At 35.4% G+C, this 15,393-nt stretch overlaps 1 long non-coding RNA gene and 1 pseudogene across 1 annotated transcript in view; one reads left to right on the top strand and one right to left on the bottom strand.

Moving 5' to 3' along the window:
* Positions 1-15,393, bottom strand: part of LOC139183923 (uncharacterized) — an 863,152-nt gene that overhangs the window by 533,571 nt on the left and 314,188 nt on the right. The window lies entirely within an intron of this gene.
* Positions 1-15,393, top strand: part of LOC109561121 (mitochondrial adenyl nucleotide antiporter SLC25A23 pseudogene) — a 39,862-nt pseudogene that overhangs the window by 9,289 nt on the left and 15,180 nt on the right.

The following is a 15,393-nucleotide window of genomic DNA, read 5'->3' as shown; positions in this document are numbered from 1 at the left end:
AAAGAAAAGAGCTAGACTCTAGGCCAATAGCATCATTAACAATCATGAATTTCCTGAGTCAGTTTTGACCTTAGGACTTACACTGGCATGAATCAACTTTTTGTTTTGTTTTATTTTGTATGGTATTTGTGTTGTTGCAATAAAGGAGTCAGAACCAGTCCCACTGTCAATAAATTGAGATCATATGCTATCTCAATATCATGGTGATGTTAGTTTTTCCTTGAGCCTATATTTCATGGCATGCCAACCAATGATATTGAGAAAAAAAAATCTGGGTATTCAATACAAAGAACTATATCCAAATGAATTTTTCATAGCCAAACATTTGTATTTCTAGGTGTTCTTTTAATTTGTTTACATTTATTGTGCAATATGAGAACCTTCTTGAAGGCATCTCTGAAAAACTAATGTCCACTTCTTGCTAGAATCCTTCCAGATAAAGGGAACTCTGGAGACCAAATAAATTATTGAAGTTAATTTTAAATACAGTTTTTTAAATAAATGAGGTCACTTTTCTCCAACTATTGTATCACTTACAATTATTCACTATTTCTACCCCTGTGCTATATAGAAAAAGTATTATAAATAGCTGTTCAATTAAAAGTTGGATAGCTAAAGAACTCACTGAATGTCATCAAAGTTTATTCAAAAGTTATCTACTTTCTACCTACCCACATTCACCAACTTTTTATAGTTTTTCCAAAGCATCTTTAGTTAAAAAATTAAATTCTACACCATTTTTGAGTTATAATTAGTATATAATGAAATGCACAGATATAAAGCACAGAGCTTGAATCATTTTGACAAATAAATTCATCCTTGTCCTATACTCAATAAAGATAGAGGACATTTCTATAATCTCAGTTACTTAGTGCCTTTTGCAATTAATGTTTATCATACTCAGAAAATACTATTCTAAATACGAGCAGTGTAAGATATCAGTTTTCCCATATTTAAACACCACGTAATGCAATCATACTATTTAGATTCTGAATTCTTCCATTCAACATGATGTTTTGGAGATCCATCCATGTTATCACAAGCATGTATAATATTGCTAAACACTATTTGATTATATGAGTATATAACTCTTTTCTTATCCATTCTCCTATTTGTAGACATTTTTTTATGCTACAGCTGTTCACTATTAGGGATAAACCTGCCTTGAACACTTTTGTATGCAAGTTTTGGGGCATTTTAATTTCATTTATCTTGGATAAATCCTCACAAGTAAAAATTACTAGTTCATAGGAGAGAGGTAACTTTAACTACATAAGAAACATGCAAATATTAGATGAGAATTGTAGTTGCTCCACGTCCACGGAAACATTTGGCATTGGTCTTCTCAGTTTTATCCATTCTGTTAAATACGTAGCAATGTCTCATTGTAATTTTAATTTGCATTTCACTAATAAGTAAGGCTGTTGAGAGTCTTGTATGTGAATTTCCTCTTGTGCTAATTGTGTCTTCGTATCTTTTGTCAAGTTTTATTTTTTATTGGGCTGTTACCTTTATTATTTTGTCATGAACTTCACTGTATATTCTAAATATGCCTTTTGTCAGATATATGCATTGCCAATGTTTATCAGTATATAAATTGTATTTTCAGTGTCTTGTGTTTGTGAGAAAACTATTTAAATTCTGATAAATATTCATTTTAGGTTTTTTTTAATGGCTAGTGCTTTTTGTGTACAATCTAAGAAATCTTTTTCAGTCTTAAACATGGTTTTCAAAAGAAAAGATATTTTATGTTTGGGTCTACAATATATCTCAAATTAATTATTGTTTATGGAGCAATACAGGTGTTGAAGTTACTTATGTTTCACACATCTACCTAGTTTCAGGATGGTTTATTGAAAGGACTGTATTTTCCACCATTAAGCTGTTTTGGTGTCTTTCTCAAAAAACAGTTGAGCGCTATATTAGAGATTTGTTTCCAGACTTTGTATCCTACTTCATTTCATAAGCATGATAGACATCATTGTGTTTCCATAGAAAGGGTCCTGTGCCCTTACCTACTCCTTGTCTTCACCAACAAGATGGGACAAAAGCAGAAACCACAGGAAGTTTCAGGGGCATAACAGCAGAGAGAAATTGTTTTTCACTCAGCAGTTAAAAATTGGCATCAATATTTACAGTGGTGAATAGAGAGAGTGATGTGATACAGTGGAGATGGCTGGTGTAGGAGCATGTCCAGGTAAAGATAGTTTAAAGCATTTCTGTGCCTCCAGCGAAGAACATGAGTTTGAGCAATGAACATGAGTTTGAGCAAAACTCGATGGATGTAAGTTTGAGCAAGACCCAGGAGTTGGTGATGGACAGGGAAGCCTGGCATGCTGCAGTCCATGGTATCACAAAGAGTCGGACCTGACTGAGTGACTAAACTGACTGATGTGCCTCCAACAGAGCATTCAGGTGTTCCCATACTTCTCTAAGAGATCTGAGGCAGCAGCTGAGGAAAAAACCTGTAGTCCTGCAGAGTCCCCAGGATCACTAACTGGAGATTACAGTCATCACCACTGCTCATCAGACAAGGGTATAGATAGCTCAGAGGAAACAGCTTAACAGACAATGCCCTGCAAGTACCACATACCCCTTTCAAATATTGCCATGGCAATAGATACGCCTTCTAGACCTGAGACTCAACCAGGTAGAAATGGAAAGGTAGAGCTTCCATCACGGCTGAGAAGACTCTGAATTCACTGGGTTATTCTTGAGTTCACAAAGATGATGGCATTTTCCTTTATGTTGATTTTCATTTTGCTTATAAAAAATATGTACTTGAGAGTTAAAAAAAAAGAGGAAGGAGATTCTCTTTTCTTTTAATAAAATTTACAATTTAAGAAATTCATGTTAGTTAAATAAAATTTCAATTTGTAAATCTGGCATCTTTCATATAAAAAGAGAAGTGCAGTATATAAGAAAAAAATCAATGTGGAGTCAAAATACTTTAACATAGTCTTAGTCTTGCTACTTTTTAGCTATGCACTGTCAGGAAAACATCTTTAAACTTTATTTTTTTTTACATTGCTTTTTTTTTAATATCAGAATTATTTATTAAATCTCTGGAATATACCAAGCACACTGATATGCTATTTATAATACATGTAAATTTTAATTTATAAAGCAATCCAGAGAGATAGGTATCATGTTATTTCCATTTTATGAAGAGGAACGAACATTAAACCTTTCATTGAAAGGCAAAACGGTAGTCACATTTCTGTCTCAGAAAGTTGTATGTGTCTCATTGTATGTGACAATGCATGTGAACATGTTCCACACATCAAAAAGCCAAATCCTTGCTATCTTTATTATTATTTATATTCTCAGGGTTCTTCAAATTGATTTCTATTTCTCTTTTCTGGATTCATTACTCTACAATGCCCCTTAGCAGCAACTCCAATTCATTTGCTATCCTTTATGCAAACTGTTTGACACACCTATATCCATACATATGAATACAGTTTTTCCTTCATCTGGAATTAGAGAAACTTAAGCCCATTCTGCTGGATCATGGAAAAAGCAAGAGAGTTCCAGAAAAACATCTATTTCTGCTTTATTGACTATGCCAAAGCCTTTGACTGTGTGGATCACAGTCAACTGTGGAAAATTCTGAAAGAGATGGGATTACCAGACCACCTGACCTGCCTCTTGAGAAACCTGTATGCAGGTCTGGAAGCAGCAGTTAGAACTGGACATGGAACAACAGACTGGTTCCAGATGGGAAAAGGAGTACATCAAGGCTGTATATTGTCACCCTGCTTATTTAGCTTCTTTTTTTTTAAATTTTATTTTATTTTTAAACTTTACATAATTGTATTAGTTTTGCCAAATATCAAAATGAATCTGCCACAGGTACACATGTGTTCCCCATCCTGAACCCTCCTCCCTCCTCCCTCCCCATACCATCCCTCTGGGTCGTCCCAGTGCACTAGTCCCAAGCATCCAGTATCGTGCATCAAACCTGAACTGGCATCTCATTTCATACATGATATTTTACATGTTTCAATGCCATTCTCCAAAATCTTCCCACCCTCTCCCTCTCCCACAGAGTCCATAAGACTGTTCTATACATCAGTGTCTCTTTTGCTGTCTCGTACACCGGGTTATTGTTACCATCTTTCTAAATTCCATATATATGCGTTATTATACTTCTATGCAGAGTACATCATGAGAAACGCTGGGCTGAAAGAAGCACAAGCTGGAATCAAGATTGCCGGGAGAAATCTCAATAACCTCAGATATGCAGATGACACCACCCTTATGACAGTGAAGAGGAATTAAAAAGCCTCTTGATGAAATTGAAAGAGAGAGTGAAAAAGTTGGCTTAAAGCTCAACATTCAGAAAACGAAGATCATGGCATCTGGTCCCATCACTTCATGGGAAATAGATGGGGAAACAGGGGAAACAGTGTCAGACTTTATTTTTGGGGGGGGGGGCTCCAAAATCATTGCAGATGGTGACTGCAGCCATGAAATTAAAAGACGCTTCCTCCTTGGAAGGAAAGTTATGACCAACCTAGATAGCATATTCAAAAGCAGAGACATTACTTTGTCAACAAAGTTTCGTATAGTCAAGGCTATGGTTTTTCCAGTAGTCATGTATGGATGTGAGTTGGACTGTGAAGAAAACTGAACACCAAAGAATTGATGCTTTTGAACTGTGGTGTTGAGGACTCTTGAGAGTCCCTTGGACTGCAAGGAGATCCAACTACAAGGAGATCAGTCCTGGGTGTTCTTTGGAAGGACTGATGCTAAAGCTGAAACTCCAATACTTTGGCCACCTCATGCGAAGAGTTGACTCATTGGAAAAGACTGATGCTGGGAGAGATTGGGGGCAGGAGGAGAAGAGGATGACAGAGAATGAGATGGCTGGATGACATCACCGACTCTATGGACATGAGTTTGGGTGAACTCTGGGAGTTGGTGATGGACAGGGAGGCCAGGCATGCTGCAATTCATGGGGTCACAGAGTCGGACATGACTGAGCGACTGAACTGAACTGAAGCCCATTTGAACTCAGGTGGCCTCCTGTTTGAAAACACAGCTAAAAACCCACCATGTCTAGAATCTGTTCTGTTAAGACCTCTACCCATCTCCATTTGTATTTCCTGGTCTCTTTTGGCCTACGTGCATTTAGAATATACTCTATGTATGCATTTCTCTAATCATTAAAACAGAAGAGAGATGTTTTAAACATAGTTCAAACACCCTATTTTATCTTTGGACTTCAATTCTAAATATCTGTAGTGTTCCAAAAAGCTTATGCTCATATACGTATTTGTTTGGAAAGTTTCCCTTCCATTTTTAAAACACTTGATTGCTATAGTTTCTAAGCATTCAATCACAATAATACTTTTTAATTAGCTTAATGCAATACTCTGTTAATTTAAAAGCATTCATGTAATATTGAACAATAAGGTTGTATTTTTAATTAACTATAAACTCCTTGAAGTTAGAGATTATCTCTTAAATTTCTTTGTAGCACACATTTACAGAGCAGTGTTAAGATTTACTGATTGGCAAATTGGGGGTTTTAGTAAGGTGTCAATCATAATACTAGCTGAGAAGTAAAGCAAGCATATGTGCATTGTTTATTCTTTTTAATCTATGAAAAGTATGGGAGTATTCTAGTAGTAGTCATTTACTGCTATTTAATTTCAATTTTTTCTGAGTATGACTGATTTGTGAAGTCTATTTTTGTTCTTTCCTTTTTGTACTACTTAAGCAATCAGACATGACAGAGTATGCAATTATTCTGAGGGGTGGGGCCATGCCCCTACTTGCATAGATTTTGTTTTACTCATGCTTTCAATTATGACAGATATGCAATTATTATACAACTATGTCTTGAAACCATCAAAATAGTCAGTTATTTATAAAAACAAGAAAGAACCTACACATATGCATTTCCAAATTAAACTGCTGAGATATTTTTATTCCAACTTAACATTTGTATTTCTAAGTAATTATGAGCCTGCTCTTTGATAGAATAGATTTCTTAGACTATCCTACAGATAAGTATATTCATTATTGTTTTGTTCATATTTCTCATATATTTAAAAAATGTGGTTTATATTTTGTTTTTATTTAGTCACTAATTTGTGCCTATCTCTTTGCAATTCCATGGACTGCAGCATGCTAGGTTACTCTGTCCGTGGGATTTTCTAGGCCAAAATATTGGAGTGGGTTGCCATTTCCATCTCCAAGAGATCTTCCTGACCCAGGGATAGAAACCAAGTCTCTTGCATTTGCAAATATTGGCAAGTGGATTCTTTACCACTGAGTCACCAGGGAAGCTGATATATATATATATATATATATATATAACTCATTGACTATTCAGAATCATTCTCCCTCTTGAGAGTCCCTTGGACTGCAAGGAGATCCAACCAGTCCATCCTAAAGATCAGTCCTGGGTGTTCATTGAAAAGACTGATGCTAAAGCTGAAATTCCAATACTTTGGCTACCTCATGCGAAGAGTTGACTCATTGGAAAATACTCTGATGCTGGGAGGGATTGGGGGCAGGAGGAGAAGGTGACGACAGACGATGAGATGGCTGGATGGCATCACTGACTCGATTGACACGAGTTTGAGTGAACTGTGGGAGTTGGTGATGCACAGGGAGACCTGGCGTGCTGCGATTCATGGGGTCGCAAAGAGTCAGAACACGACTGAGTGACTGAACTGAACTGAACTCTAATTGAACTATATTCATTTTTAAAGAATAACTAATTGGATGAATATAGAAAACAAATTCAATGAATTTAACCTCAAAATGTAAAAAGCATGGATATTTTGCTATGCATTTGGTCCTGAAATATCTGAATCTGAGTCGATAAATTGAAGTTTTTGCTGAGCAAACACAAATTTAGGCTGATTCTATCTGAAGCATGCTAGACTATGAAATAGTAAATATCTCATTCACGTGTACCTAATGATATGATAAAAATGTGGGCTCCCTACATGGCTTTACAACTAGTACACTAAATGCTTTACTGCCTTTTAATTTGGTGAGCTTCATTGTTCTCTTTTCATCAATATTATAATAAAATTGAAACAAAATGGATAGCTCCATATTTCTATGGAATGCTAGTATGTTCAATTTGAACTTTTCAACATTTAATTTTAATAATTCAATCTTGAGATTATTATTCAATATCTGTTCCAATGATATGCAATGACATATTAGAATACCATTAAAATATATAAATAGTAAGCACTTGAAAGTGATAGCTATTTTCTAATTTTTTAAAAAATTTTAGTATAGACTGACCCATAAATCTATGCTGAGAGTTTTCATGTAACATTAGACAATTCTTGATATCATGTGTATTAAAATTTTTCTGCTACATAGAATTAAAAGTAAAAATAAATGGGACCTAATCAAACTTAACAAGCTTTTGCATGGCAAAATAAATCATTAACAAAATGAAAAGACAACTTATAGAATTGGAAAAAATATTTGCAAATAATAAGAGTGACAAAAGTTTAACTTCCAAATTGTACAAATAGTACATGCAACTCAACAGCAACAACAAAAACACAACCCAAATAAAAAATCTTCTATTTAGAAGATCTAAATAGACATTTCTCTAATGAAAACATAAAGATGGCCAACAGGTACACAAAAAGATGTTCCACATCACTAATTATTAGAGAAATGCAAGTCAAAACTACAATGAGGAATCACCTATGGTCAGAATGGCCATGAGGGCCATGGAAAAAATGGGAACCCTCTTACACTGTTGGTGGGAATGTAAACAGTTGCACTATTATGGAGAAGAGTATGGAGGTTCTTTAAAGAAACTGAAAATAGAGTCATCATATGATCCAGCAAGTCTACTTTTGGACATACATCCAGGAAAGACAAAGGCTCTGATTCAAAAGATATATGCATCCTGATGTTCAGAGCTGCACTATTTACAATAGCCAAGACTTGGAAGCAACCAAAGTGTCCATCCACAGATGTATAAATAAAGAAGATATGGTACTTACACACAATGGAATGTTACTCAGTTATGTAAAATAATGAAATAATATTTGCAGAAACATGGATGGACTTAGAGATTATCATACTAAGTGAATAAAGTCAGACAAAGACAAATATAATATGATATCATTTATATGTAGAATCTAAAAAACAGTACAAGTGAATTTATTTACAAAAGACAACTTATAGACATACAAAACAAACATGGTTACAGGCAGGGGTGGGGGCAGGGAGATAAATTGGGAATATGGGACTAACAAATGCATACTCTTCTATATATAAAGTAGATAAACATAAGGATCTACTATATAACTGGTCCTTATAATAAACTATAGTGGAAAAGAAGAGAATACAAATATATACGGATACATAGACATAACCAAATCACTTTGCTGTACACCTGAAACTAACATAATATTGTAAATCAACTATGCTTCAACAAAAATTATTAATTCCATTACTAATTATCTGAGATCATTTTCTGACCTCATCACCTTCAGTAAAGTAGTGTGCCACCTTTCTTGTTATATCTCTTTACAGCATTTTTTATGATTCATATCCTTTTCTGAAATTATTCAAATGTATATATTATTATATATTTATAATATTCACTTGTAACAACAAATATTATAAATTACTTGTTGTTATTTATATAGTTGTTTATGTTTGTCACTTATAATAGTCATAAGAATAGCACCAATAACAAAAATCTTTAATAGCATTTAATGGTAATTAAGATTTATTGGACACTTATAATAAGTCAGAAACTATCCAAGACCTTTATAGGTAGTAACACATGGAATTGTCATAAGAACCCTCTGGAACTTGCAACTATTATTATCTTCATTTGATAGGTGAAGAATGAGTGACAGAAGTTTCCTGTCCCAGTTCAGTTCAGTTGCTCATTCATGTCCGACTCTCTGTGATCCCATGGACTGCCTTGATTCAATTTACATCATATTTGTTATTTTTCCTCTTCATTGTCTTCTGCCTTAATCACGGTTCACTATATTTCTATAAGAATCACCATTTTCATAAAAGTGAAATAAGTGTTACATTCGCTCAGTCATGTCTGACTCTTTGCAGCCACATGGACTGTAGCCTACCAGGCTCCTCCATCCATGGGATTTTTTAGCCAAGAGTACTGGAGTGGGTTGCCATTTCCTTCTCCAGGGGATCTTCCCCATCCAGGGATCACACCCAGGTCTCCCACATTGCAGGCAGATGCTTTACTGTCTGAGCCACCAGGGAAGCCCTAGTGTTACATCAAAGATGTCTAAAATCCATTTGGGGAGCATAAATATTTTAGTTTATGTGCATGCACACACACACACACACACACACACACACACACATATATATATATACTCATAGTGAATAAAATAAAAGTTATGGAATATTTCCCCAAGATATAGTCCAGTTTGTACTTTGAAAATATTCTTCTGAGTAAACCAGAATATAGAAAGCATTGTCCTCAACATTTTGGTGGCTGTTTCCTATCTGCCTCTAAAATCCCTACATAATTACCTTTATTGAACTGTTTAAGCACAGAAGCATTTAAAGAGAACCCTTAAAAAAAAGGAAAAAGAGTTGCAACATTGCTGTTTCCACTTCCTCTTGTTCCAATCTGGTTTTGGTCTCTCCAAATGCATTGAGGTGTTTTAGTCAAGTCACTGACAAACTCTGTCTCCACTTTCTTATAGCAAATGGTTACTTTCCCCTACTTTTTACTCTCTTACCTTCTCAGATCCCATCATGCTAGTTTTCCACCTAGCTCACAAGCACCTCCATTTCAGTCTCTTCTGATTCTGTACCTCGAAGTTATACATGTGAAGTTATTGAGAAAAAATATATTTCTTCAGATAAAGCTAAGGTATATTAGTAAGCCAAATGTTTAATAGAAAGTTTTACTTATGACTAGAGATGGGTTACAGAATTTGGCTACAAGCCAAAAAATAAATAAATAAATAAAAGACTTTGTTCAACTCTTCTTGATCTGATGACATCTAACAATCCTAAAATGGACTGGAATAACATATTGCACCTTAACTATGGATATAATGTAACTTTTAATTCTGATTATGTTTTAACCTGGTTTAATGACTGTTTTGCCTCACATCTGTAATTGCAGAATAGGGTTCGTTTCCAACCATCTGAAAGTTTTTAGTTACAAATGGTTGTCCAGACTTCTAGGAGTGCCACAGCCTCCTCCAACTATTACTTGGAGCCCCTGGATTAGAAACCCTCAATATAAGGCTTAGGAGAATATGCTGCCCCAATAATTTAGGGACGATGCCCCTCAACAGCAGGAAGTAGTTATGGAATGAAAATGATGCCCCTTTTGCTTGGCAACACAATTCTCCTGAAAGAAAAGGGGGGAGTGAGAGAGTCAATTCCTAGGCAGGTTGATAAGAAGTTCAGGTTCCCTGAGGAGGAGAGGGGGTCTGGGGCTCTTGAAGAGGAGATACATGTCTGGAATTCTCAAGGAGGAGGAAAGGACAAATGTCTTTTTCTTTTTTCTCTTTACAACCCTTCATTTTAGTAACCTAAAAGGTTTTTCTTTAAGCCTGAAACAGATGATTGCACAACAAACAACTCAGTTTAAACTCTGTACTAAGGATTATATAACAACAATGTATCCTGCTTGAGTACAGTTTCTCCTTCCTAAAAACCTGACTAATCCTGATAGTTTAGAATGTATATTATGGGAGTGCATCTGGTAAAATCTTACTATTATTAAGTTCTAATCCTGTTATTTAAAATGTAAATTGTGGGAGTGGGTATGGTAAAATATTTGCAATCTTAAGACATTCTTTTGATTTATTGAAATAATTAATTAACAAAGTATATAATTGCCTTGCTAAAGGTTAGCCAAGGGGACACTCTCAGTCCCCCTCCTGATGTCTATGTCAGAAACTTTCTCTGTCCCTTTTTCACTTTAATAAAGCTCTGCTACACACACACACACACACACACACACACACACACACACACAAAGAAAAGCAGCTCAATTCAAAGAACTACCAGTAATTTGCAATAATTTACTGCTTGTTTCTGCTCCAGTTATCAAATACCTTGCTCCTGGTTGCTAGCTGTACCCTTTTATCAGACTAGTTCAATAAATGATTTCTAAATGCACACCTATCTTTTATACTCAAACATTGGAACCTTTACTTCAAACATCAGACAATCATCTTTAAAGGCTTACAATACATTATGTACTACACAGGGATAAATTATTAAACTTATTCTCACACTCTGGATAGCAAAAAACTGAATACCCAAATATAAGTGTACATGCTGAGACAACATAAGTAAAATAAATATGCTGAACATATGTCCAAAATTTAAATATGTCCATTTAAATTATTATGAAAAATAACAATTACAAAGTGAGGGTTAGATTAAAAAAAAAAAAAAGATATGTTCTGGTCAAATAGGTTTAGTATATGCTGTTTACCATTTTTCTGCTTGAGAGATTCACAGTACACATTTGCATGTTAAATGTTCTGAGAATTACAAAAAAAACAAAAACAAAAAAACCTAGTTTTCTTTATCACATATTAGCAAAACTGATTTGGATATGTATTTTATCTCTACATGTGTCTATTTTTTAGATAGCCATATTTATATACATGGAACATCATTTTGTGTTATGCTACTTTGGAAAAGGTTATTCTAGAAAAATTATCTGAATAAACAAAATCAGAAGCAGTTTACATCAATGTTATCATTTTTTATTACTATAATTTTACTATTATCATCCTTTAGATCTGGGACTTTTACTTAAGTTGAAGGAGAAAGCAGAATTGCGGAATCACTTTTTAAAAATCTCTCTCTTTAGGCCCATCCAATAAGCGTTGAGTCATATCTGAATGAGAAAAGCCCAGGGAGATAAATCCTTTGGAAAAGCTCTACAGATGATTTGAATACTGATATAGTAACACTTCCTCCTCCAGTTTTGTCCTTCCCCTCAACCATTGATCTATGTAATTGTTCCAGTGTTCCGCTTCACTTTGGCTTCCCTGGTGGCTCAGACAGTAAAGTGTCTGCATGCAATTCAGGAGACCCGGGTTTGATCCCTGGGTTGGGAAGATCCCCTGGAGAAGAAAATGGCAACCCACTCCAGTACTCTTGCCTGGAAAATTCCATGGATGGAGGAGCCTGGTAGGCTACAGTCCATGGGGTCGCAAAGAGTCGGACACGACTAAGCACCTTCACTTCACTTTGCTTCACTTCACTTCATTTTGTAAAAGAACATATTAATTTTTCAAAACTAAATCTTACAAACATAAACTTTGAAATTATTCTTTAGCTTGAATTGTTCAGCACAAGAATTGTTCTTATTTCCAATTTTAGTATCATCATCTGAACTGTACAATTTTAGATAGCTATATTTATATATAAGTATTAATATATATGTTATCTAAGTTTACAGAAACATTGGTGCTTTTGTTTTCAAGAGTTCTCAATGTTTCTTGAACCTCAAATATCTACTACACAGAATTTTCCCCTTCAAAAATATAAGCAGTCATTTCCCATAAAGAACACAAATCCCACCAAGGGAGTGCATCAAATATTTCACTTCTGGGAAGACATTTCCCTTATATCTATACTGGGCCCATAGATTGTGCTGCAAACTTTCTTATAGCTAATTAAAAATTATTCAGACCTGTAGTATCCTGGTGGGCTACTATCCAGAAGGTCTGAAAACAGACTCTTAGATTTAATGACTAAGCAGTTAGCCTTAGTGACTAAACAGCAAACCACAACAAAAGTATTTCAGCTAGGTATTACAGCTTAACAAGACCCATGTGAATGTTTCCACTGGGAAAATATAAATAATCACCACATTTACACAATTATAGTTCTATTACTTACAGTAATATTCAAATATGCTGAAGCAGTAGATAGAATTCAGGTAGAATTAGATTTACCAGTGAGGTATTTTTCACATTATTGAGTGGTATGATTCACTTACAGCTAAATGGCTCTGGCATTGATCATCTTGGATTGATTGTCTGTTTTGACCACATTGGCCAAGCTGCTTGTCAGACATTTAACTTCAAGCTCCAGTTGGCTTCTACTATAAATACGTGCATGCGAGGTTCATTCATCTGGCTTTAGCAACAATCCCACTTAATTTGCAAAGGATGTGTCCACTTTGTAAACTGATGCTCATTCATTTTTTTTGACTTCAAATTGGCAAAATATTTCTAGCACCATTACATGGAATCCAAACTTACAAGGCTGATCAAATTTCAGATGCAGATCACAATAAACCATAACCTTCCATTTATCCCTGAAAAATTCACTGAGGACAGAGTTCTTTTCTTGTACTCTGCCCAGTAGGCAGAAGAACAGAGGGGAAGACATTTCATAAGTGTTATGAAGACATGGCTACTCCCCGCAGAAGATTTAGTCTAGTGAATCCTCCCTTTACATTCAATTTGTGTGGCATTCAGTTCTGTCTATGAATTATAAATCAACATTATTTTATAGCCATTTTACTTTAAAAAGCCAACTATCACTAAATTTATAAGCAAAGGAAGCACAAAGATTCTGGTAAATTAGACTGTTGAGTAAACATGAAAACATTTTTATGAAAGAGAAGAATTGGTACAATGCTGAAATACAACTATTTCTTTGTGGCTGGGGTGTGCATATGTAAAGAAGCCATATGCCTACGTTTTATACAGATTCATAAAACATCATCTTGTTTATAATTCCATTACTGACTTATACAACTAATGCTTGGAAGTATATCTCTGCTAGTACATCATACAATTAAAATAGTATCTATTGACTAGAAATATTTTGACACAGTAAATATGTTTTCAACTCATTAGAAGGTTAAAAAAAAATTAAGAAGTCTACCATAACACCTATGGACCTAGATTTGAATATTAACTTTCAATCTCTACCCAGGAAACCTTGATGTGAGCACCAGTGTTTAAAAACTGCCATGTGAGCAGATAGTTCTCTAAAGCAAACTGACCTTTCAGGAAATCCAAATTGGGTTTGTTTCTATTTCCACTGAGCATTTTTCTTTCCAGAGAGAAGAGTCATATCTGCGAGTAGATTGCTGAGAAGATCTGCATGCAGTCAGCATCACGTATCTCCAAAGTCAGTAGCTTGCTTGGGGCAGAGGTGAATTATCTGGTTTATGGGGGCTCAGATAGAGGTCACTGCTTGGATTGCAGTTCTGACTTGTCTGAGGCTTGTTTTGTGTAAATGTGGAAGTAGCAGCTTCTGAATTCCTGTAGTGAAGCAAACCTTATCTTCTGTTTGAAGCTGGATTTACTCCGAGTTTCCATGATGAGATCTTATAAACAGAACTCTCCTCTTAGCAGATATAAATATGAAGAGATGTATCTTTTGACCTTCTCTGTGGAATCCTTATAGGTTCCAAAATGTGACTATTAACATGTCAAAGAATATTTGGGGTAGAGAGTGCACATGCTCATTTTTAAAATGTATAAACTGAGGTTCAAATCAGTTATTTTTCGTGGAAAAAAAATAAAGCACTCAACAGCAGACAGCTTTTCTAAATAATTCAGAATTTCATTATTTGAGAAGAGGATTTACTCTTCTATATTTCTAAAACAACTAGGAAATGATTTTAGCAATGTTATTAAGGCAATAGCGAAATTGGGACTAAGGAAACATTGTTGTATCATTTTCTTGAGAATAAAATGTTGTGCCAACTTTATTGTTCATGGGCAGTGATGGGGCGGGGGGAACAAAACACTTTAGTGTCCTTGCCAATTTCAAAATGCCTAGCCTTAGTAAAGAACTAGCCATGTTTCAAATACCCCTGGAAAGGTCATCATCTTGAGGCAGGATAAGCACATATAACTGATTGTTTTTATGTCACTAAAGAGCATGTTTCAGAACATAATCCTCCAGGTTTCAAAGTTGGAAATTCATGAAGGTAGAGTATATTGCCAAAAATGCTCTTTCGAACAGGAGGTGCTTAATGAAACCATCGTGTTTCTCAGATACTGCTGCTGCTGCTGCTGCTGCTAAGTCACTTCAGTCATGTCCGACTCTGCGACCCCATAGACGGTAGCCCAACAGGCTCTGCTGTCCCTGGGATTCTCCAGGCAAGATCACTGGAGTGGGTTGCCATTTCCTTCTCCAGTGCATGAAAGTGAAAAATGAAAGTGAAGTCACTCAGTCGTGTCCAACTCTTAGCGACCCCATGGACTGCAGCCTACCAGGCTCCTCTGTCCATGGGATTTTCCAGGCAAGAGTACTGGAGTGGGGTGCCATCACCTTCTCCATCTCAGATACTAAGAGGGTTAAAAAAAAAAAATTTTTTTTTCATTAAGTTCAGTTCAATTCAGTTCAGTCGCTCAGTCATGTCCTCTTTGTGACCCCATGAATCTCAGCACG

Source organism: Bos indicus, chromosome 7, assembly GCF_029378745.1.
Source record: "Bos indicus isolate NIAB-ARS_2022 breed Sahiwal x Tharparkar chromosome 7, NIAB-ARS_B.indTharparkar_mat_pri_1.0, whole genome shotgun sequence".
Lineage (NCBI taxonomy): Eukaryota > Metazoa > Chordata > Mammalia > Artiodactyla > Bovidae > Bos > Bos indicus.
The sequence above is the reverse complement of the archived record's forward strand: the minus strand, read 5'-3'. Positions and strand labels throughout refer to the sequence as shown.